The sequence below is a fragment of the Cygnus atratus genome, chromosome 18 (assembly GCF_013377495.2).
Source record: "Cygnus atratus isolate AKBS03 ecotype Queensland, Australia chromosome 18, CAtr_DNAZoo_HiC_assembly, whole genome shotgun sequence".
Classification (NCBI taxonomy): Eukaryota; Metazoa; Chordata; class Aves; order Anseriformes; family Anatidae; genus Cygnus; species Cygnus atratus.
Genome location: NC_066379.1, coordinates 3,483,934 through 3,506,268, shown reverse-complemented (window position 1 = coordinate 3,506,268; position 22,335 = coordinate 3,483,934). Strand labels below are relative to the sequence as shown.

The following is a 22,335-nucleotide window of genomic DNA, read 5'->3' as shown; positions in this document are numbered from 1 at the left end:
CAGAACGTTCTAAGATGGATGGGACAGGGATGTCCTATGAGACTTACCCGTGGTTAAAATAAAAGGCTGTACCAAAATATTGGTACACTATTGCCTGCCTGAAGTGGAACAGAAATCCATCTGAGGCTATGTCTGGGGACTTCTCCCAGCCAGACTTATTTTGTGGGCTTACAGAGCAAGGGGAGTTTCTTTTGGTCATGCTGAGAAGATCCTAGGAGACCTCAGGAGTCTGCTGCTGCCGTTCAGCACCTGTCTCTGCTGCCCTGCCAGCAAACACCAGCACCAGGTCTGTATGGCTCAAGGTACCTCCAGCCTACTTGGAGTTTTAAGAGAGATGGGTCAGGGCTGGTGGACAGAGAAATGACTCCTTCATTGTCTTCGGCCTGCCCCAGCCCCTCTGCTGTGGGGTTGCTTTCCCTGGGTGGGATCCTTCCCTGGTTGAGCTCACCACCACTTCCAGGGACCTTAAGCCAAGTCTTAGACCGTTGAAAATGATTCTGTGATTTAGCACTGAGAGGTATCCCAAGTGCATCTAAGGGGGCATTTCGGAAGCCTTGTACCTAACCTCTCCTTCCCTGTTGTGTTTCATGAGTATTTTCCAGTGCAGAGTGGCTGCTGGCAGGATGAGGAGGGGAGAACAACATGTTCCTGGAATTGTTTCCAACCTGCCCACTCTCCTCTTCCTATGTGAGGCTGTGGGAATGAGGGGAAGAGGCCAAATTAAATGTTCAGCCAGTATTTGTGAGAGGACCGTGCTAGTAAAATACAGTCAGGGAGGCTTTGCCCACTGGAGCTTCAGCTTTGGCTGCAGTTTGATTTTTTTATGGCAATTTAAGTGGTAGATTTTTTTAGTAAATACCCTTTGAACCAAGCTTGGAGCCAAATGTTGACTTGTTGCTTTTGTTTACTCTGCTGTCCTGTGTGGCTCTTCGAGGAGGAGCAGGACTTTGCCTTCACCCTCCTTCAGAGGTGCTGGCCCCGGGGCACTCCCTGCTGCCCACGTTCTCTGAGCTCACTGGAAATCCTTGGCAGGAGAAGAGATACTGCACTGCTTCTTTGTGCTGTGTCCCAGCTCCACACCAAACTGCTGGGGTGCAGTGTTAGTGCTCCGTGTTTGCTGCGTGCCCATCACGCTGTTGGCGTGAGCACGATTACAGAGCGTCGGAGGAGTGGCTGGATGAGCAATCGCCCAGCTCAGAGCCCAGTTCTTTAATCAAAGCGGCATTAAGGTCTTGCTCTGCAACATTTTCTCTCCGCCTCCCCCGCCCTTGTCCCTGGCCTGAGCCCTGCTTGCAGCAGCAGGGTTGGCTGATGTGCAGCATCCCCAGCTAGTCATCAGTAATTGCAGGCGTCACTCCTGGCCGCGGGGCCTGGTGCCACGTCTCTCCATAGCAAGGTGTGTGCGCTTCGTGCAGCGGGAGGTTAATGGAGGGGTTCCACCCACAGCCCTTAAATCCACTTCCAAAATGCTCGCCCTTAAGACTTTGAAGCATGATTACAGCTTGACCTATATGGCAGCGGAGCTGTGGGTAGAAAGGATGGATTAAAAATTACCACCTTTGCTCGCATGTGCTGAATCTGCTCTATAATGAGTAGCAAATGACATGTTGATGTAGTGCTAGGCGAGGACATGCTTGCTGCCACATAATGAAACACCTTGGCTGAGGGTGACCCGGGACAGAGGTGTGGCAGGTGCTTGCACAGCATTGCCTGTCTTGCTGCTGCAGCTCTCTGAAGATAAAGAGCTTCCTCTTGATTCCTAATTAACATAATTAAATTCCTCTTAAAAGCAACAGTCTGACTTATCTGTTCTTAAGAAAGCAGAACTAATGAACTTGAATTGCCTTTGTTAGAGTCCCCTTTGGTTGGGCGATGCTACCCTTACATACGCACAAGGCATCTGCTGTGCTTTTGCATCTGAACTCTGGCAAGTGCGTGGTTTGGGTTGTTGGTGAAAACACTCGCTATGGCAACCCTCTACTTCTCTGATTTTTCCGTAAAGCATCGGTAATTAGCCCTCTGGTGAGCACTGTCACCTCTGAAGTAAGAGCCGTGCCAAGCCTACTGCAGTGGCAAATAAGTAGGTTGAGAAACTCATGTGGGTGTCTGCGCTGGTCTGTTTGAGTTCTGTCAGATCCTGCCTGCCTGGGGGAAAGTTTGCTCTCTTTCATCCTGCGGAGAGACGGGATCATCTCCACTCAAAGCACCATGACCTCAGTGCCCAGTGCTGGGAGGAGGAGATTATTGCTTGGTTTGCCTACGGCCTGACCAGAGGATCTTGATGAAAACACCAGTTTGCTTCCCCTTCAGGGAGAACAGGCTGTTTTCCAAGCTACACTGATAGGCTTTGCCTCTTGCATGTGAGCCCTGGCCAGCTGCGGGGCACGCACCTCCCTGCAGCGTGGCCGGGTGACAGCCCCATCACATGCTCAGATTGACTGGTTTGGAAGAGCAGAGCCATTTGCAAGCAGCTTTTCAGCAAGCTTTTCTCTGTTACTGAGTCCTCTCCCAGCTCAGTCCTGTCCTGCTACTGCTGGTGATCCCAGTCCCCATGCTGGAAAACTCTGGATGCTGCTCAACACCAAGGCTCTGCTTCTCTCTTCTCCCAGAGGGAACTGCCACGGTGCTAGGAAGCACCCTGCTATCAGCACAGCTCAGCCCTGATATACCTACCATTGTCAGGGCATGCTGTGGTCACGGTGTCGTACAGCTGCTCTGTACTCTAAGGGTGCCTATGGGCTGTGGGGGAGGACACTGCAACTACACTCAAGGTAGACAAGTTGTTGGCACCTCGAACACCAGCACTGGTGTCTTCAGCACAGAGGAGACCTGCTTGGTCCTGTGCTGCTCAAAATAAGAGGGGAAGAAAGGTGATATGAAGTGAGTCACCCAGCAGAAGGCAGGAGAGGTGATCTGGCTCTTGCGTCAAGCTCCCTTGAGCATCCCGGAGCGTTCACCATGCTCGGGTGTGCTCCCGAGGCCAGGCAACGCCGCAGGTGTTTCCTGTGCATCCTGCCTTTGAAGTGCAGCAGGACTCGTATGAGCTCTGAGCCTGGCCAGCTGACATGGTGCAATACCTCCGAGGGAGATAGGAGCTCTCCTTTTGCTTGTCATGAGCCTAATTAGAAGATACGTGTTTCTGAAACCGGAAAAGTCTCTTAGCCTGTCAGAGATGCTGATAGAATGCTAAATGAGGGTAGCAATGTTGGGACCAGCTGTTCCAGGTGATATCAAATTGGGAGCCAGATTGGTTGTCAAGCAACAACTGCCAGCAAGTTTCAGGCCTGGAGGAGTGGAGCTGCTGGGGTAAAAGAGGAGAAATCGTTTCACCTTTCCAGCTTAACAGCAGCAATTCTCTTTCACCATCAGTCTTCGCCCCAGAGCTTCACTGAGAGCTGCCAAGGGCCAGGCCCTAGGAGGAACCGTGAGCGCTCTCCTCCTCCCCTGCTCCTCACCCCCCAGCAGCAAGATGCTGCAGGGCAGCAGAACCACCACAGCCCCATGCATTCACCTCACAGCATCGCATCCACCTCTCAGTATGATCCAAGTGCCTTCATCTTGCCCCAAGCAGACTTTAGAAATCTGCAGCCAAGGCTGGGCAGAAAATATCACAGGGTAAATATAACCTGTAGCTGCTGCTTTGTGTCCCTCCTGGTCTGCGTGCCGGAGCCGAGCGTGGGTGGTGCGGATGCCCTGGGCAGGCTGGGAGCCACCAGCCTGCAGCGTGCACTGGCACCAGGACGTGCTGGCAGGGCTCTGCAGCAGTGTCTGTGTGGAGACACTCCTTTTGGCTTCTGGGATTAGGTGCAGACATGGAGATACCCAGCTAGATCTAAGGGGGAGCAGTGGGGAAGGCAAAAGAAAGGCTTCTTTCCGGTAGTCCTCACCTAGTCTAAAGAAATACATCTCATATTTTATTACTTTCCCTGGTCCCTGTGGGGAAAGAGATGCAGAACTTCCAAATATAATAATCTGGAGGAAGCTGTGGCAAGCAGCCTTTGCATGCACAGGGATTTGCAAAGCCTCAAAGGGGCCCAGCTCGTAGGGAGGCTTTGAAGAGACAGCCGTGGCAGTTCCTAGGATGGATGGCTGAATCTCTGCTTGTTCAGGGCCATGAAGTGCAGCAACGAGCACTCAGCTTGCTGTTAGTGACTGCTGCAGAGGGCTGGGGCAGCTGGGACCTCATTTGTCTCCTTTCCCCAGCTGAAGCCCACTGCAACTGAGGCTGCTGTAGGAAATGGGTGCTATATAACCTGGCTCACAGCCCCCTTCCTAAACTCTGCCCTGGGGGATGGTGGTGCATGCTGCTAGGGGCTTTCCTAGGAGCTGTGTGGATGACCCTGGTTCCTGGTTCCTGCATGGTGTCAGCTGGTCCTGAGCTGTGCATGGTGACGAGTTTCTTGATTGGGGTCTCCAGCCTGCGAAGCCCCTGGGATGTGCTCCTCACCCCTGTGCTCTCAGTGCAGAGGCTGATGCAGTGCTCCCAGTGCCAAGGGTGAGGCTGCCAAGAGTGCTGATGGGGAGAAGAGCAGCGTGTTGGCTTGTGCTAGCAGCAGGGCTGACTCAGGGCTTTCTCCCCACGGCTGGGAGCTGACTCAGCTGCTTTGCCTTTTTTATTTTTAATATTTTTTTTGTTTGTTTCTCTGAAGGCTGGGGGCATCTCCTGGGGCATGGAGGCTACAGTGCTGCAGCAGGGGCGAGTGGTTAGTCCTTGTTGGGAGAGTCACATCTTGGGTGTTTTGGGGCACGAGCCAAGAAATTTGGTAAACGGTTCAGGGCTGTTTTTGGTCTGTGTTTTATGGTGTTGCTGGTGAGCCTGGACTAATTACTGGGGCAAATGTGTGCTGCAGTAGTGCTCATTTTTACTGTGATGTCCCCCCCGTGGGGGATGGTGATGAATCAGGGGTGCAGAGGCTCTGCCTTGCAGAGCATTGCTGGACTGTTTTTTGTGGTATTACTCATGCATATGTCAGAGCAAAGCTGATCTGGAGGAGGCTAAGTGAGGTGCTGACCAGCTTCTGGGTTAAAAACCACCCTGGAGGTGGTCTCCTGCTGGGAACGGGGGGCAGGCTATGATGGGGGGGACACAGTGGGCTAGCTGCCCCTGTGAGAGCTGAGCTTTGGCTCTGCCCTTTGCAGCTCTTGGCCATGTCATATTAAGCTCTGAGCTGCAGTGTGTGGAACATCTTGTGTGCCTAACTAGGACCCGCTTGTGCCTCTAATCTGCTGGTGTCATCTCCTGGTGACAGCAGCGCGTGGGGTGCTGGCTGAGGCTCTGCCTCATCCCTTCGGGTGCCACCTCCAGGCCCTGTGGCAGTGCAGGCCCTGCAGGCAGCAGTGTGCCACGTGCTGGGCTGCTTCTGCAGCACTGTGCCCCCCTGTGGTGTTAGAGAGCTCCATCTTCGGGGTAGGGAAGTGGGGACCCCCTTGGGACTGCCACCCGCGGTGACCTGCTTCAGGAGGGGAGTGATTTCTTAGCCTGGAGCATGGGATATGTCAGCTGCCCCCATGGCCAGAGGGGTGCTGGCCTTACCACCTCCACCACTGGGGCCCTCCTGAGGCCTCTGTCCTCCCCAGTGGTCTCCTTTGGGTGGGTGAGGCCATGGGAGTGCCACGGCCACCCCTGTGGGTGCTGTGCTGCTGGGGAAGATGCCCCATCACCAACCGGTTTCTCTAGTTCCTTTGTGCCAAATCCAGCCTGTCAGACTGGTTTGTGCCTGTTTATTTGCCTGGAGAGGGGGAAAAAATAATAAAAGAAGGTCAGCAGTCTGTGGACGGAGGGGTGGGGGCCTCAGGCACCCAGGCTGGGCACCCCAGCTGCACTAGAGCCGTCCTGAGCTGCCTTAAGCTATGGTTTTAGGGAGGACAAGCATGGCCTCAGCCGAGACAAACCCATCTTTCATTCTGCTCTGGATGCTGGAGTTTCTTGGAGATCTGTCAGCTCCTCGCATGGGAACTGCGCGTTGGATGGAGAGCACAAGGCACTGGCAATGTGGGATGCCCGCGTGTGGATGCGGTGACACTTGGGGACAGGCATATCCCAGGGATGGCACAGGCAGGATTTCTGGTCCTGTCACAACAGATGGGATTTCTGGTCCTGTCACAGGCTGGCTTGCAAGCTTCCAGGAGCACGGTGTTACAGTCCTTGCTTGGGCCCTTGGATTTCTCTGGAATAGGAGCAGACAGTCTGCATGCTTCTGTGCCCTGAGAGCAGGGAGGCCTCATCCATTAAAAATCAGCCCACGGAAGAATGATTTCAAAATCCACCCCAAATGCTCCTACTCTGAAATAGTTTTTCTTTAACTCTCCTAGGAATGTTTTGTTCTGTGGCTGCTTTTTGCTGGCAGTCACAGTCCTGACTCCGTGTCAGTGCCTGGGGAACGGGGACATCTTGGCCCCAAATGCTGGGCACGAGGGGTGGATTTTGGCTGAAGAAGACCTGTGCCAGGCAGGCTGGCTGAAGTGCCAGTGACCTCATGGTCACCAGGGAGAGAGACAAGTCCCTGGCTGGCTGGGTTTGTCTGATTTGATCCCTGTCTGCATGGAGAGGACACCAAGTGTCTTCTGCTGACTCATGGATGCCTCCTTACGCAAAGGGTGTAAATGCCACAGAGGCAGCTCCCAGAGATGACTCTAGCATGGTTGCTGGTTGTGCTTAAGAGACCTTTAGAAGTTGCCAAATCTGAAACACGACCTTAACATTTCTTATTTTTTTTCCACTGTTTCTGAAGACCCTCTGGAGGGAAGGGCTGAGCCCAGCCACATGTGCCCACCTCTGCAGCCTTGATCTGCCTCCTGCTGCCGTACCCCTCCTTGTGCTGCCGCCTGCCCTCTGCTTCCCCCTTCGTGACACGGGCCCACGAGTGAGCAGGCGATGCTTACGCAGGGGTTGCTAGCAGCAGCCTGGTTTTGGGGAACTGCCGCAGAGGCAGCAGAAGTGAAGCTGGGTGGAAAACCCCTCTGCTTGATGAACTTCCAAAAACAACACAGCCTTAGCTAAGCAGCTGAAATTAAACTTTCCCCCCTCAAAGCCATGGTTATCAGCGTATGTAACATCTGGAGATATTGGGGACAAATTTTAGCTGCTGTGACATTATATACTGTAGAGATGTTTGGCTGTAGAGATGTTTGGCTGCCATGATTTGCGGAGCTGATGGGCAGCATTCCCTGTTGTCTCATCTTTTTTTCCCCCTTCTTTCCATGTCTGTAGGCTGGAATCAGTCTGGATCTGAACAGCCACACCTTGGGATGCTGCAGCTTACCCATGGCCTTTTGGGGCTACCTTTGCCTTGTTTTCCTGAATTTGCAGGTTGACTTGGCCACTCTTGGAAGATGAGGCTGGGTTTGGGGGCATGGGGGTGAGAACAACTCAGGGGTTTCACTTTCGCTTATGGGACGCCCCCTCCCAGGTCAGGTAATCTGATTCAGAAGCACCAGAGCCAGCCTGGGGGGGTCTGCTTCATGGCATCCTGCAGCCTTTGCCTTATGGACATGTTTTGTGACAGGGTCACACCTGCCTTGTCCCCACAGGGCATCCTGGAGAATCCTGGAGAATGCTCATGGAAACCAAGAGAGATGGAAAAAGTATGTGAAAAATCCAGGCTTGACTCATTCAGATGTAAGTGGAGCAGGGACAGATGTGGGCACCCCATCACCCTGAGAGCCCTGCTACTGCTTGGGGTTATGGGGAGCAGTGAAGGGCCAGGCTGTTGGGGAGCAGAGCCCACAGCTCCTCAGTGCTGCCCAGGCTCAGAGTTGCTTGCTGGGGGAACAGCACTGTGGTGACTTGGGTCAGCATGGACCAAAATCTGGTGCTTAGGCACAAAATGGAGCCCAGGCTGCCCCTGGATGCCCCCTGAGCTGGAGACCTGCCCTGCCTGGCTTGTGTCCCCGTGCAACATCTCTCCGAGTAAATCATGCGCATTGCAAACTGTTGCTGTTGTTTAGATGGATGTGAGATAGTTCAGCCTGGAGCTGTGTTCAGCCCTGTAAGTTTAATGCACACAAATGCTGCTGAAGAGTTAATGGGAAACAGAGTGCAGGAAAATAAAGAAAGACCTTTTGAGGTCTCAGCTGCTGAGGGCAATATTTGGGTTTGGTGACTGTCCGTATCTTAGAGATGGGAATGCAGCAAAGCTCTTTGAGTCCAGAGTATACATGGAGCCCGACAAGATTGTGGGCTAATATCAACAAACCTTTTGGAAAAGCAGATCCTGTCTGCTCCAGCAAAGCTGTAGTGTTATTTTTCTTTCAACAAATGTATTGAGACAATAATAACGCTGTGCAGATTGGTTGTCCCTGGCCTACATGATTTATTAGGAAACAGAAACAATTGCAGTTGCTGAAAAAAGCTTTGGACACAGATTTTTTTTTTCTTCCTTTTATTTCCTCCCCCTTGAGTTCCTCATGAACTAAAAAAGGCCACCTACTCTGGTCCCCAGGGAGGGGTTCCCTCCCTGCCTGCATTTCTTACTGGACCACCAACCCTGGGCTTGCAGCTTAAATACTTCAGTGCTGGGGAGGAGAGAGTGAAACCACACTGGGGGAGTGGCTGGAAGGAGGTGACACAGCTCAGGACAAGAACTCCCAGACAGAAGCAGGGCAGGTCTGGAGGAGAGACCTGCGGTCTGTTTCTAGCTCTCAGGGACGAGTTGCTTCCTCTCCCTGAGCCTTCCTTCTCTATTTATCCTGTTTATTTAGTGCAAAAGCCATTGGGAGTGGTGCTGCTTGCTGCAGGCTGAGCACTGTGAGGTCCTGAGCCCTGCTTGGTCCTGCAGGTGCAGAAGATCAGGAGCTGGTGGAGATTGCTGTGAGCAAACCCCTCTGTGCAGGGGACCAGGCTTCCACTCTGCTGTCCTCGGGATGGAAAAGGCTTTTTCAGTGTGGTGTATAGGAGTGCTGGGGGAAGGCTGGACTTGGGTGCTGGCTCTGCTTTACCTCAGAAGCTGCAAAAGCTGTGAGCTACTTGCTTTAGAGTGTGCAGTATCATGTTATTGCTGTTCAGTGCCCCAGGCTGTCCAGCGCTGGCTCTGGCCATGCCTCCCTCACCTTGTTCTCTTGGTCCACCCTTTCGTACCCAGCCTTATTCCATGATGTGGTGGGGGTGGACAATCTCTCCCTAGGTGGTTGGGTCTCCTCAGGACCACAGTGCTGGGACAATTCTCCACCTGGAGTCAAAGGGATGCAGCCTTTTCAGAGCATGGGGCTTCCAGACCTTGCCTGCTGGTGGCTCCAGGAGATGTCCCACGGCCTTGACTGGGGGCTGCGTCTGCCCTCCGTGCCCGCAGGCTGTGCAGCGTGGTTATAGCAGCATCCTGCTGGGGGATGGACAGCCTGGAGCTGCCTGGGGAGTGGGGAGCTTGAAGGAGGAGACTGGAGGACAGGACAGGGTGAAGACTGCTCCTTTGCTACCAAAGCCTTGATGCACTTGAGGGATTTCTGCTCAGGGTGGGTGCAAGTAGCTCCCCCAAACACCCCATGGCGTGGGGGGTGGGTTGAACTCCATCATGCCAGCACACCATGGGGCTGAGCAAGCCTCATGTGGTCCTACTTGCCCCCACAGCCCTGCACACAGCTTTGATAGCTTTTCTAAAAGGAAACCCATGGTTTTGGTTAACAAAGCAAGGGACTGCCTTAGAGCTCACCAAAGAGTCTGATCACTTTGAGGCAGTGGGACCAGGTGCTCTGGCAGTGAAACACTGGGGAAACTGATACCATCATGGTTTGCTTGGCTTTCAGAAATGACTGAGCGGATTTTCTCTGGTTTCCAGCTGACCACATGGCTCTGCTGATGATGGGAGCAGGCTGCACAGGTTCGAGTTAATGCAGCCCTTATCAGCCCTGAATGGACACCAAAAACTGGAGATAGATGCTGCAGGTAAAGGGAGGGGGAAAGCTGCATTGCCTGCACCCGGCTCTTGCTGTTATTAAATGGAGGATTTCTGGGAATCATCTCTGATTCATTCTCCAGCTGAAACACACGTATTTTGCGTTTGCCTGAAAGGATTAAACTTTTAAAGCTCCAGCCCTTCTGGCTGGTCCTCCAAGGGCTTAGTTAGCCACAGCTTCCAGATTTAAAGAAAAAGATGTTGGGGTGGTTTTCCTTTGTGATCTTTTTGTTCCATGCCTGGAGTCAGCACAAGAAGGCTGCTCTGAGTCAGTGCAAATCAGCTCCTCTTGCTTATTGCAGGGGGCTACAGGAGGCCTGGGTAACTGCTGCATTTGATTCCTTTTCTCTTGGGTTTCACTGACATTTCAGACAGTAAATGAGCAGTTCCTTTCCCCTACAGATGTTTTCTGTTGGTCATAGTTGGGAAGAGACCTTGAATGCTAAATCCATATGCTTCACTTGTGGTTTTTCCAGGCTCACTTAAATTGGTGTGAGACACTGGGGAGGATGCTGTGGCAGCACAGCCCTCGTCTCCCTGCTGGCAGGAGAGAGGGAGCACAGATCTTGGTGACCAGACACACAACATTTGACTCCTGTAGCTGCAGGGTGCTGGGTCTTTGCCCTCCTTGCCCCATTTCCTGTGGCAGTGGCTGAAGCCCCGAGCACTGGGGATCTGCCCGTGAGCACCCAGCTCACTTCTCACCCCCAGTGTTGGGAGAATTGCAGGCTCAGGACCACATCATGGGAGTGAAAATGCTCACAGGTGCAAACCCTCCTCTGCTGGGCAGTGGGGATGGATGGGTGCTGGATGGCAGAGCTGCACAGCCCTGCTCCAAGACAGTCTGTTTCCTGCCTTGCTTACAGGCACCACATCCTAACATCTTCTGCTGAGACCTGAGGCTCTGCTTCACCTCCTGGGTTGGTGTGGAGTCAGACACCAACCAGCTCCGTGGGGAGGGAAGGGAAACCCAGCTCCTGTGCTGCCCCTGGGGAGCATCTCTCTTAATCGAGGCCTGCACACAAATGTGTGCTCACATGCTCACAAAGGCAGTGCTTGCCTGTGGCTGCATGTTCACAGTGTGACAGGCCTTTTAGGCCTCAAGCAATGTTATCTGGAAGTGCGAAGTGAACCAAATCAGGCCCTCTGGTGCGGAGCTGCTTTGCCTCTCAGACTGTGTATGCTGTGACGTGCTCCTGCTGTGGCTGCCTTCCCTGTGCTTCAGAGCAGAACCACCTGTCCGTCTGCAGACCACTTCAGCTTCTTACAACATCCTGGAATATTTTCTGGCTCTCAGGCTCTTCCTGAGCTCCTGCAGTGTCTCTGTGGAGCATCTGTGTGGAAGGAGATGCACAAGGTCTGACCATCACTTACATCTTTGGGAGAAGGATTATGTCAAAGTGTTGATGCTGACAGGTTGTTCCTGGCTCCCTGGAGAAGTTGCAGCACCTTCACTGGTGCTCAGCTGGAGACAGGAGCAACCAGAAGAGAGCACAAAGCACAAATGTCCTGTACATAGTCAAGGTGCTGCTGCAGGGTGGCAGTTGGTCTGGATTCCAGTGCAGGAGAGTAAGGTCTTGTGGATTCTCCTCTTTTGTAACCTTTAAATACCGAAGTCATAAATAAAACCCAGATGCCATTGAATAACATCTGGATGATGAAGACTCGCTCTGCTCTTGCTTTGGATGGGTACAGCAGAAATGGGGAGTAGCTGTGAGGTGGCGGCAGTGACTTGGCGGTTTGCAGCCCAGATGCAGAAGCCCTGAGCTGACTGGCGTGCTCAGACCCACTCATACATATTTTTAATGGAAAATAGTAACTTGCAGAGGCACTGCTTGGCTCAGTGACCCCGGGGTTATGGGGACTGTAGAGTTTTGAGACCCTCAGCCAGACCTGTGGAGTCCTAAACCCCAAACTGGCCAGTGGGGAGACAAGAAGCTTTTGGAGCTCCTCAGCCCATCCAAGCTGCGGAGCAGGGTTGTGAACCTTGTTGTTCTCTGCGAGAATGTTGCTTTTACAATTAAAACCCACGCAAACCCCCGGCCCTTGCTACTGCTTGTGTTACCCCAGTGAGATATCTGACATTTGAGACAGAATGGGAAGTCAAAGAATGTGAGGAATCTGGTGACTCAACATAGGGTTTATTATACCAGTCCTACCGTTTAAGCCCGTGTAATGTAAGATTGTTTTACGGCATGTGGCACAGTTCTGTGGGTTAATTTATAAGCAAACAATTATTCAAATCGGATTTTTTTTCCATGCCTACATAAACTTATCTGCTTGGCAGCAGGGGATGCCGCAAAGAAATGCGCATTTACATTTATGGCATTGAGCTGCTCCAGGAAAAGTAAATAGCATCAATGGTGCATTGACATGGGGACCTTACTACTGAACTTGACCTGGGAGCGGCATGGAGATAAGCCAAAAGTTAAGAGAAAAGGAGCCCTTTGTGTGGAGATGCCAGTATATTAGGTCTCACTTTTAGGTCACACACTTGTTAGGGGTTCCTTCAAAGTGATGGATTCCTCTGCTAGAATTTAATGATGTCCGTTAAATCACAGGGTCATGAACTAGTGCATGTGCTGAAAATGGTTTGCCAAAGGACCATGAAGACAAGGCCTTGTGTCAGGAGGCTTCCAAAGCAAATTGGATTTTCCACGCAGCAATGGCTGTGTTTGAAGGTCTGTCAGTGGCCTGTAAAATTCTCCACCAGCGATAACAAGACAGAAGTGCCAAGCACTGAAGCAATACCACAAGCGTTACAGAACAAATCACTCCCTCTCTGTACATAATAGCTTCTTGATCATCAGTCAAAGAAAGAATTATCCTAACCAGTGAGCAGACTGGAGGAGGCTGCTCGCTCTCCTCCAGGAGATTGTCCCAGAGCTCCTGGGCTAAAGCCACTGGGGAGAGCCTGGGGAGCTTCTGGGAGCATCGGTCTGGGGCCGAGCGGCTGGGTAGGTTGATTTTTGGGTTGGATGTGTAGAGAAGGAAGGAACTCAATGTCAAGGCTTGCATCCCTGAGCAGGCCTTTGGGGTCGCCTGACCTGGCTTGAGACCAACCCCAGGACCAGCCACATTCACGTGGAGGGAAATGTGGACTGGTGCAAGGGAAGTTGGGGTCTGTGTGGAGATGTCAGTCTGTTCCCTGCTCTCCTGATGCTAACCTGGTCTGTATTTTTCAATCTGGGTCCTTCAAAAGGTAGGTGTTAGGAATAACTTTATCTGCATGCTCTTTAGCATACTGTGAGATGAGATGGGTCACTTGTGTAGTTAGATACTGTTCTGAGGGGAGGAAAACATGAGATCATCCTGTTTCAGAAAAGAACTGAGTGGAAGAGGCTGAACCTGCTTGGTTTTTCTATGGCAAGAAGAGTCATAGGAGCCTTCCTTCCCTGACTTGTTTTCTATGCCTGCTCTCTGCCTGGACATGAGCTGTGCATCATCTGCTGGGTGGGAAATTCTGCAGCTTGTGTGCAGATCCATAAACAGTTCTTCTACCTTCTGTATTTTGACCCTTGAGAACAGGACTCTAATCATGATATCCTTCCACCCATCTCACATGTATTTATGTAAGGATCACATCTAACAAGCATTTCCGACAGACTGCTAAATTCATTGAAGCAGAATAACCTCTAGCCCAGCTTCATTGGCTGTGCTGGTGTTGTAGGAAGGATGATTTGGCTCATTACATAGCATCCTTAGCTGCAGTGGTTTGCTAAGCATCTGAATGTGGAGCCAGGAGGTCGGGTGTTCAACTGGAGCTCATACCCAGTGCTAACAGATGGGGGAAGTTCCAGTCGTGATGGCAGTATATTTTAATGGTGAGGTAATTTACAATGTCTGTTAAGTTGTCTGCTGCCCTAAGCATGAGAAAATAAAGTGGAAGCTAAAAACCCCAAGGAAGACCTTTCAGAAAATAGCCTAATGGTCTGGTCAGTTCTTCTTTGGCTGTTTTTATTAAGGACTTTTATTTAATGGAGGAGCTAATAAGTGGCTGTATTGTATTTCAGAGCAAATAACACCACTGGACTTCAGATTTGAGACTTGGGTCTCCTGACAAACCTTATGAAAGGTTGATATAGTCATATTCATTTTCAGTAATGAATGATTGGTTTCTTAAAGCATGACATAGAAGACCTTTTTGAGCTCTAGAAGGACTCACATTGACTTGCAATGAGGTTGCACCTATGCCCTGGGTCTCCACTCGAGGTTCTGGGAAGCAGAAGGAGCTGGAGCACCCAGGGGACCTGGGCCGTAATCCCCTGCCTGCCCTGCCACCACCTGTGATGTTGGGCCAGCGCTTTAACCTCAGCTTCTTCCCTCATACAGTGGTGTAGTGATGCCTTATGAAGATGAAGAAGAGAGTGTAAGTGTTGAGAACAACTGTGATACTGGTTTGCTTGTTTGAGTTTCCTAATGACCCAAATACATTTGGGGGCTGACATTCTTTTTCCTATCATTCCACCACCTGTGCTGAGCATTTCTTGGTAAAAATAGAAAGTTTATTTACTGCTTAAATCCTTTTTCCGAAGTAGCAAGGCCATTTTTCTTTATTTTGATTACTGGGAAAACCTGGGAAGTTAATTTCTTACTGACTCCCATTCCTGTGAATTTTGATTTTTACGAGTAATCAGGCTAGTTGGCGAAGCTGTTGGAGGTGCAGCCTGAATGGTTCCTGCTGGATCAACAAGACACCTGTCCAGACTGCTGCTGCAGCATCAAAATCTTCTTGATTCAAACAAGTACCAAAACATTTTGGACCAGTTTGCCTGTGTTGGGTGTGGGAAGCCAGGAGCATCATCCAGAGCTGGCCGCGTGGGTGCTGCTGGCCTCGGGCTGACACCGGACGGGGGGGTGCATTGCTCACGCGTATGCTGACCATTGGCTTCTCCAGCCTGGGCTTGGACCGAGCGATAGAGAAGGCAGCTCTGGTTCCACCCAGTCTCTAAAGGATTTGATGTATCTTGCTGCCAAAAGCAAACAGCGTAAATCATCTCTGAGTGCAGAGCTGTCTGGCTTCCTTGGAGGGAAAGTGCAGTCAGGGTGGGGCAAGAGGACACCAGGGTGCAATGCTGCCTGTAGGCTGGTGTGGTACAAAATCCTCCCCAAGATTTCAGCCCAGTAAAACTTGGAAGGTGGGTGGCTCTGTCACGGTGATGCCTAGTGGTTTCTTAGAAGAGAAGGTGCCTGGGGATTGCTGCTGGGGTGCTCCTGCGCAGAGCTCGGGGTGACCTAGGGGTTTATCCTGCTTTCATTGTGATGTGTGTGCGTGTTTATGAAATCCATCACCCTGGGTGATGTCATGACATGATGAGAAACTGGGTTGTAAATTAAAGGAAGAAGAGAAAAAAAAAGACCCCACTGTGGGTCAGATGCTGGCAATAAATTCAGATAACAGCTCATCAGTGCCTCTTCCCTTGTTCCTGTGTATGTATGCGTTTGTTTTTTTTTTCCAGTTGAGAGATGAGCTGGTGAAAAGCAGCTGTTTTTTATTTGTTCTCCATCCACATCTGATTAGATAGCACTGCTTCTGCCCACTGAGATGTGCTCGGGAACTCTCCCAGCCCCTCTGCTCACTCATTTTCTTGGGCACTGAGGAGCTTGGGACTGTTGAGGCTTTGTTTCACAAGCTGATGGCATTTCAGAGGTACAAAGGACTCCTTCATGATCACAGGGCTCAGGTCCCACCGGGCCAGAGGGCGTTGCCAGATCCTGCAGTGGGGCTGTCTATGAGGTGCTGGGGGTTTAGGCCTGGGAAGGCAGCAGTGGGGATGTTTAAGCCATTACTATTATTTTTTTCAGGCAGTTTTGGGGCTCTGCAGCCCAGGATGGAGTAGTTTCCCTCCAGGTTCTGTGATTGTGCCCACCAGTAAGGCTGGTGGGAAGGGAACCATGCCTCGAGGAGGAAGCAAGCTGTGGTTCCGTACCAGTGGGAGAGGATAACCTAACGGTTAGGTGGGTAGTGTGGGAGAGGAGGAACTGGGGTGAGGGCAGGTTCATGCATAACCCTAAATGTATTGCTTGCTAAAAGCTGAAGAAGGAAAATGGTGAATTTCTAGCTTGTTGAAGCCAGTGTGAAAGATCCCATCAGCTCCACTCCAAACCAGTAAGGCTTCTTCACACTGTGCTACTGGAAGACTCTCCCCTTAAAGCATTTCCCAGGCAGATGTTGTCTTTCAGGAGACAGGGATGAACATTTTGCTCAGGGCAAGAAGACCCTTCTGGTCCTGCTTCTGCTGTCCCTTCCTCTTGTTATGTGACTGACGAGATGAATAGGTTTGGCTCTTGTCCCTCCTGCTACAGCTACCATTTGGTGGCTGGATCCTTCGAGCAGGCTGAGCCCGTTCACAAGAGAGGTTAGTCAGGGGCTGGATGGGCTCCCAGGGCTCGTTACTGCAATGAAGCTTTGAACCAGAGCAGCCCTGGTCAGCAGCCCTCCTTGAGCACAAGGAGAAGGGCAGATAAGCGTATCTGAGCCTGAGAACTTTTATTTATTTTTTATTTTTTGTTATTTGGGATGGGGATCTCCCGTGACAAGTCTGAAGCTGCAAGGCTGAGCTCCTGGTGCTGTGTTCAGGCAAGCCCTGACTGCGCTCCCTGTCGTGCGCTGAGAACTGAGCTGCAGCTCACGTAACCCTCACCTGTTTGCTGCTGGGGGCCATGGGCTCTACGGCTCTGTCCCAGGTTCCCAGGTGAATTTCTGAGAGTCCAGGACTAAGTCCCATGCAGAGGAGGAGTGGGGACTGCAGGGCTCCTGAAACAGTTTCCTGGAGAAGAGCAGGAGGGATGCACCTCTGCTGTCCACCAGATGCAATCATGGAAATAACAAGGTGGGAAACGTTACGTGCACTCATCTCAGACAGAAGTTTTCATTGGGCCAGCCTAAATTTCTGGCCAAAATTCACAGCTGATCTTATTCCAGACTTGTTTCTCCATTCCCTTTTTATCCATGCAGCTCGTATGCTAAAAGCAGCAGAGGCAATTCAACCCCAAGAAATGGATCAACTCTCAGACATGTGGAGCCCTGGGGGGGGGGGTCCCGTGATGTGCGGGGTGCAGCCAAGGCGAGGGAGGTGCACCCTGCGAGGTGCTGGGGCTGAAGCGAAACTTGGCCCCCTTCTACAGCTGCCCCGGCCTGCAGTGACTGTGTTGGTGCAAAGCCTCCACCTGACTTTGTACCAACAAGTTCAGTTTCGAAAAAGAAGGATAACTTGTTTTATTTTACCAGAGCTTTGTGAGAGATTGAAGTTTCCGGATAGGATCTGCAATGCTCAGGTTCAGGTATCAGTTGCATAATTTCCTGTTATTTCAACACTCCCAGTTTTTTCCCTTTCTTTCTTTCTCTCTTTCTTTTTTTTTCCCTTTTTTTTCTTATTTTTTTCCTCTTTTTTCTTTTTTTTTCTTCATGACCTTCTTTGCATACTGGATAAGTCTTATATAAGCATATGTTGGGTTGGAAATTTTTTTCTGAGTATTTTTTTTGGCAGAGAACTCCTGGCACATGATACAGCACTCAGAGCCATCAACTGTAGCTGCGATACAGATGTTCATTGCATGTATAATCTTTCTCATATCAAGCAATTACCCTGAGCCAATTTCTTTATTTTAAGCACCTTGTTGTGGGAACAGAGCTGTAAATGCACGAATTGCCAAGTGCCCTCATACGTTTTACAGCAGACAAACAAAAAAATTCAGCAAAGGTCCTCAGTGAAAATCAAACATGCAGGGTGCTTTAGATAAGGAAGGAGAGCCACTAGCAGATAGACTTCTTTTCATACACTATCTCGAAAGAGATACATTGGAGGAGAGCCAAGAGCACATAGCTGTGTGGAGACTAAATAAAACCAGGTGAGTTTCCTGCCATTGTAGAGTATCAAATGTGATTTCCATTTGTGATGGACGTGCTGTTTCTGCCAAGATCATCTGGAGGTTTTCATTTTAGGACTTCTTATTTTTGTTGGCCCAATAGAGAGCTGCAGCCAGAGTGCTAAAAGGGAACATTGCAGCGCTGATGTTTGCAACAGATGAGGAGAAATGCCCTGCTCTGAGCAAGAGGCTCTTCCTGGGAGAAGTCTTTTCTTGTATCAGCAGTATAGGTCACAGGATTGCTCCTATGCAAAACAAATGGGAACACCTAATGAGAGGAAACAACATATGGGCATTGATCCTCACTCCAGAGCCACCAGGTAGCATCCTTCCAAGTTAAGAATCTGGCTTGGTCCCAAACTATCATTCAAATACTAGGTGTGAACCTGAGATCCAGATAAGGCTGTTTTGCACTTTTAGTGGTACAAAAACACTGGCAAGTAGCTTTAATAACAATAATAAAAAATCTGAGAATGTTTCTCTCCCTCCAAGTGAAGTGCATGGCGAGAGCAGGGCTGGAAGGGGCCCTCCTGCAGCTGCTGCTGACTGGGACAGGGGCATCTGCCCTGGTTCTGCCTTGCTGCAAGCTCTGAACTAAGCTGCTGGCCATGGTGGGCACAGGTAATCACGGCAATGCTCAGCGCCTTCCTGCCACGCCGGTGCCCCTGAGGTTCTTCTCCAGCTCAGGCACCTCAGAAACTTGGTACGGTTGGGCTCTGAGCCTGTCAGATGCCTGGTGACCCATGAGGACATGCTCAGGGATGCTCACCGGTCCACTGGGAGTCCAGTAAATGGAAATAAAGTAAAGAAAACGAAGTAAATGGTCAGTAAGCATCGTGCATACAGGGAAGTTGGGATCAGCCCTTCGCAGTGGTTTGGAGTGCACCGAGTGCACTTGAGCAAATGCTCAAGGGATTGCCTGGAACGAGGCCTGAAGGGGGATCCACTTACATGAATAACAAGAATATGGAGTAAAAATAGTTAATGCTAATGATGTTCTGAAAGGGATATTAAACTTGCTGCTTCAGGGCTGAGCAGTCTGCAGCTGTATGAGGCCAGAGTTAAACATAACGTGCTGGAAAATGAGTCCAGATCTGCTACTGGATCAGGTGGTGGGAGCCATGAGCTATTGGTGTCCTGGAATAACAAATTTAGTATTTTTCAGGCTTTTGCAGATGGGTGTGAGCTGATTTCTGAGCAGCCATTGTTTGCTTATGCAAATGCCAACTAACTGAATGCCATCTTTTCTTGTAAGGGATCCCAGCAAAATCCATACAGATTTCATAAAAGAGTATTGCACTTACACACCCTGTGTCTCCTGCCAGAGGTAGGAATCTCTCCTCCTAGAGGTAAGTCATTAAATCTCATTTGGGTGGCTTCAGGCTAGAGATGGAGGAGAGAAGGGAGTGAGCTCCTTGTAAGAGCAGATATGACAACCCCACACAGAAGTGCCTTCTTGTTGGGAAGTGGCCACAGCAAGGAGTTCCTGGACATGCTGCTGCAGGGGTTACAGGCTGGAGTGGAAAAAGAAAGGGGGGCACTTGTCATTCGCAGGTAGATGAAGTCATTTGTGGTTTGATCCTGTGCCTCGCCATGCACATTGAGGCATCTGAGCCAGACCTGGCCATGTTCCTGCTTGGTGTGACTTGTGATGCTTTTAGTTGGATCCAGCCTGTGCCTCCAGAGCATGGTCCTGGGGTGTGCTGTGTGGGGATGTGACAGGCTCTGCAAAAACACCGGGGCTTTGAACCTGCCTCTGTGGAGCAAAGGGACATGGGCCAGAGTAAGACCAGGATGTAGCCTGGGTGTTCTTGTCACCTCACAGCATTTCGACTGTTCCCAAGGCCATTCCACACAGTGATGGCATCGCCAAAACCCTTCTGCACGGCGGTTTCTTTTCCAGCACTGCCAAGTTCCCCAGATGGTCCATGTCCATGTGCTGGAGCTTGGCTTCAGCAGGAGAAGCTGTGACCAGCCTGTCCCATATGCTCGCCTCTCCGATCCAAGTGTTTTGTTTCATTTCTCTCTAACCCATTCTGGGTAAAACAGCAGGCATTACAAGAAATAGGAGAAGTTAGGAACATGGTTCATATGGTGGGGAATGATGGGATGATGACATGAACGAGGAGAGAGGAGAGGTTAGAGGAGGTGGTGATTTCTGCAGGTGGAGCAGGCTGTGGGGAGCCACTCACATACCTGGTGTCCCAGAAGGATGGATGTGTCCCAAAAGGATGGATGACCCTGGTCTGTGGCCCCAGGTGTTGGCCTGCAAGAGCTCTTTAGCTCCATTCCTACTGCTGTGGCTCAACAGGAGTGAAATCATTTCATCAAAGTCTGAAGCCATCTGAAGACCTCAGAGCAGCTTAGCTCCCTGACCCAGACCCAGCAGAGCGGCTGCTACAGGGGAAAGGGCAGGAGTGGTGACCCTGGCCCTGAGGGCAGAGGAGACCTGGTGGGTACGTTGGCTTTGGGGTTGGTTGAGGGAAAAGGAATCATTCAAGGAGAGCAATGGTTGCAGAGGGGACTGAAACCGTGTGCTCTCCACGTATCACCCATGCGTCTGAGCTCTTGGCATCCTTCTGGTGGCCCCTTGCTGAGCCCAAGATCAAGAGGTATTACTGAGATACTTTCTTGCTATGCTGAAGTTATTCAATTGTTTCTGGAATAGCTGAGTCTGAGCTGGGATTTTGTAATAGCCTCTGTAATGGACAGAAATTGCTCACTCCTCAGAAATTCTCCAGACCCAGTGGTTTAGGGAAGGTTCATCTGTCAACAATTGCTGATCGTGTTGGTTAGCACCGGCCCTTCCCTTCGACAGATCGTGCTGCTCTCTTCCAGGACTTTCATTTACATGAGACTTCTGGCAGCCTGCTGCTTCCTAGATAGAAAAGCTAACAAACAGTCTGTTCCTTCTCCTCACCAGATTCATAATGTCATTCCTTCAGAGACAGGATCTCATCTGTTGCTCAATCTTTGTGCAACTTTGCTAATTTTTTCTCCACTTCTGCACCAAACCACTCTTCTTCTGCGGGTATTGGTGAGTGATGTGTAAAGGTTCACCATTTTTCCTAAAATGATGGTAGGGAGTAGGTGCATTTGGAAACATGGCTCTGATTATGATTTCTCCTTTCATTTCCCCCAAAAGAAGAGAAGCAATGAAGCTGGCTCAAAGTAAGGTGGGCTTTCTGGAAGCCAAAGGTAAAACATCCACAGTCCTCCCTCAGAAGGCATAAACCATGTTTTTGGCTGTGTTGTTGCAGCAGGAGCAACTCTTTAGTGTCTCTCAGAGCTTAGTAGCTATTCTGCCATCTTTGCTCTTTGAAACACGAGAGCAAAATTAATTTCGGGAGAGAAATAAATGGATTTAGAGCAAGGATGAATTTGGCTTCTTGTGCCACAGGAATGCAAGAAATCACCCAGAGAGAAAAAGAAAGCTAAACAATGCAAACCTCACATAAATCTGGGGAGAGATTTTAATCGAAAGTGCTCACTGACCTTCACTGATGCTCCCCTTCATCTCACCAGTGTTTTATTCCTCTCAAAGCCAGCCCCACCACTGGCAGGCCTTCAGAGAAGTCAGTTCTTGCACAAACAGGAAAGCAGACTCCCTTCCCACTAATTTAGGTGGTGTTTCCAGTCCGTGGCCAGAGGACACAGGGGCAGGGAGGTGTGTTTGCCTCCAGGACCAGGTCTGAGGCCGGTGTGGAAGAGATTAATTTCCCAGGCAGGCAGATCTGGCCCTTCCTGGGGGTCAGCTTCAGAGCCAGCTCAGGGATGAACTCAGCAATTTCATCAGGTTGTCCTGGGGAGAACCGATTTATGGTCCCAAGTGCTTCACCCCACGCCACGCATCCACGAATGCTGCACCCCACTGCTGATGCCCTATGGATGCATTTCTTGAAGACAGTCTGGGAGGAAACTCAATCCCATTTCAATTTAATGAGGTGAAATTCAAAGCGATGCTATCTGGAACTGCCTTTCCTGGATCTTCTCCTTCCCGCTGCGACTGTCACAACTCCTGCAGCAGCCTCGGGGATTATTCAGGCACCTGGGGACGCAGGGCTCCGCACGAGTCTCACTGCTGTCTGTGGTCTTGTGTTACCCGACTGACATGTAAACAGGCAGAGGCAGAAGGGAGCAGGGAAAGGTGGACTTGTTCCACCTGTGCAGGCTGAGCGAGCAGGACAAGAGGTGATTTTAGGAAGCAAGCAGCTTGTAAGGGTGGTGAGAGGACAGGGGGTTGAAGGCGGAGTGATCAGGGGGATCACTCTGCAAAGCAGCCAAGTGGTGTTCCTACTGCATCTTGCACAGTGGGGACAAAACAGAGCCAAAGCAGGGCTGGGGGGGTCTGCTGGCCTCAAACAGCTGAGCTGGAAAACTGGGAAAGCTGATGTGAAAGTTGCTGGGGTATTTTGAAGGTCAGTTTTTAGCTAAGTGCTATGATAGTTGGACCGTGCAATCCCTTTTCTATGCACAGGCAGAAAACAGAGCTTATGCCTAGGAAGTGGTTTGGAAAAGCTACAAGAGGAACCAGTAGCACAGCCTCGTTAGGCTAAGGTGAGCTTAGACACACAGTGGT

At 50.7% G+C, this 22,335-nt stretch overlaps 2 long non-coding RNA genes across 4 annotated transcripts; both read left to right on the top strand.

Moving 5' to 3' along the window:
* The first annotated feature begins 8,526 nt into the window (after positions 1 to 8,526).
* Positions 8,527 to 11,551, top strand: LOC118255551 (uncharacterized). 2 transcript variants are annotated; one of them, XR_007708970.1, is made up of 4 exons: positions 8,527 to 8,605; positions 8,701 to 8,809; positions 9,739 to 9,877; positions 10,754 to 11,551. It is a non-coding gene; the product is annotated as an uncharacterized LOC118255551 (long non-coding RNA). The 2 variants fall into 2 exon arrangements; XR_004780993.2 differs by lacking the exon at positions 8,527 to 8,605 and having other exon boundaries at positions 8,632 to 8,809.
* A 1,901-nt stretch (positions 11,552 to 13,452) lies between these two features.
* On the top strand, positions 13,453 to 15,292 carry LOC126913521 (uncharacterized). Of its 2 annotated transcripts, none has more exons than XR_007708971.1 (2): positions 13,453 to 14,256; positions 14,525 to 15,292. It is a non-coding gene; the product is annotated as an uncharacterized LOC126913521 (long non-coding RNA). The 2 variants fall into 2 exon arrangements; XR_007708972.1 differs by having other exon boundaries at positions 14,518 to 15,292.
* The last annotated feature ends 7,043 nt before the right edge of the window (positions 15,293 to 22,335 follow it).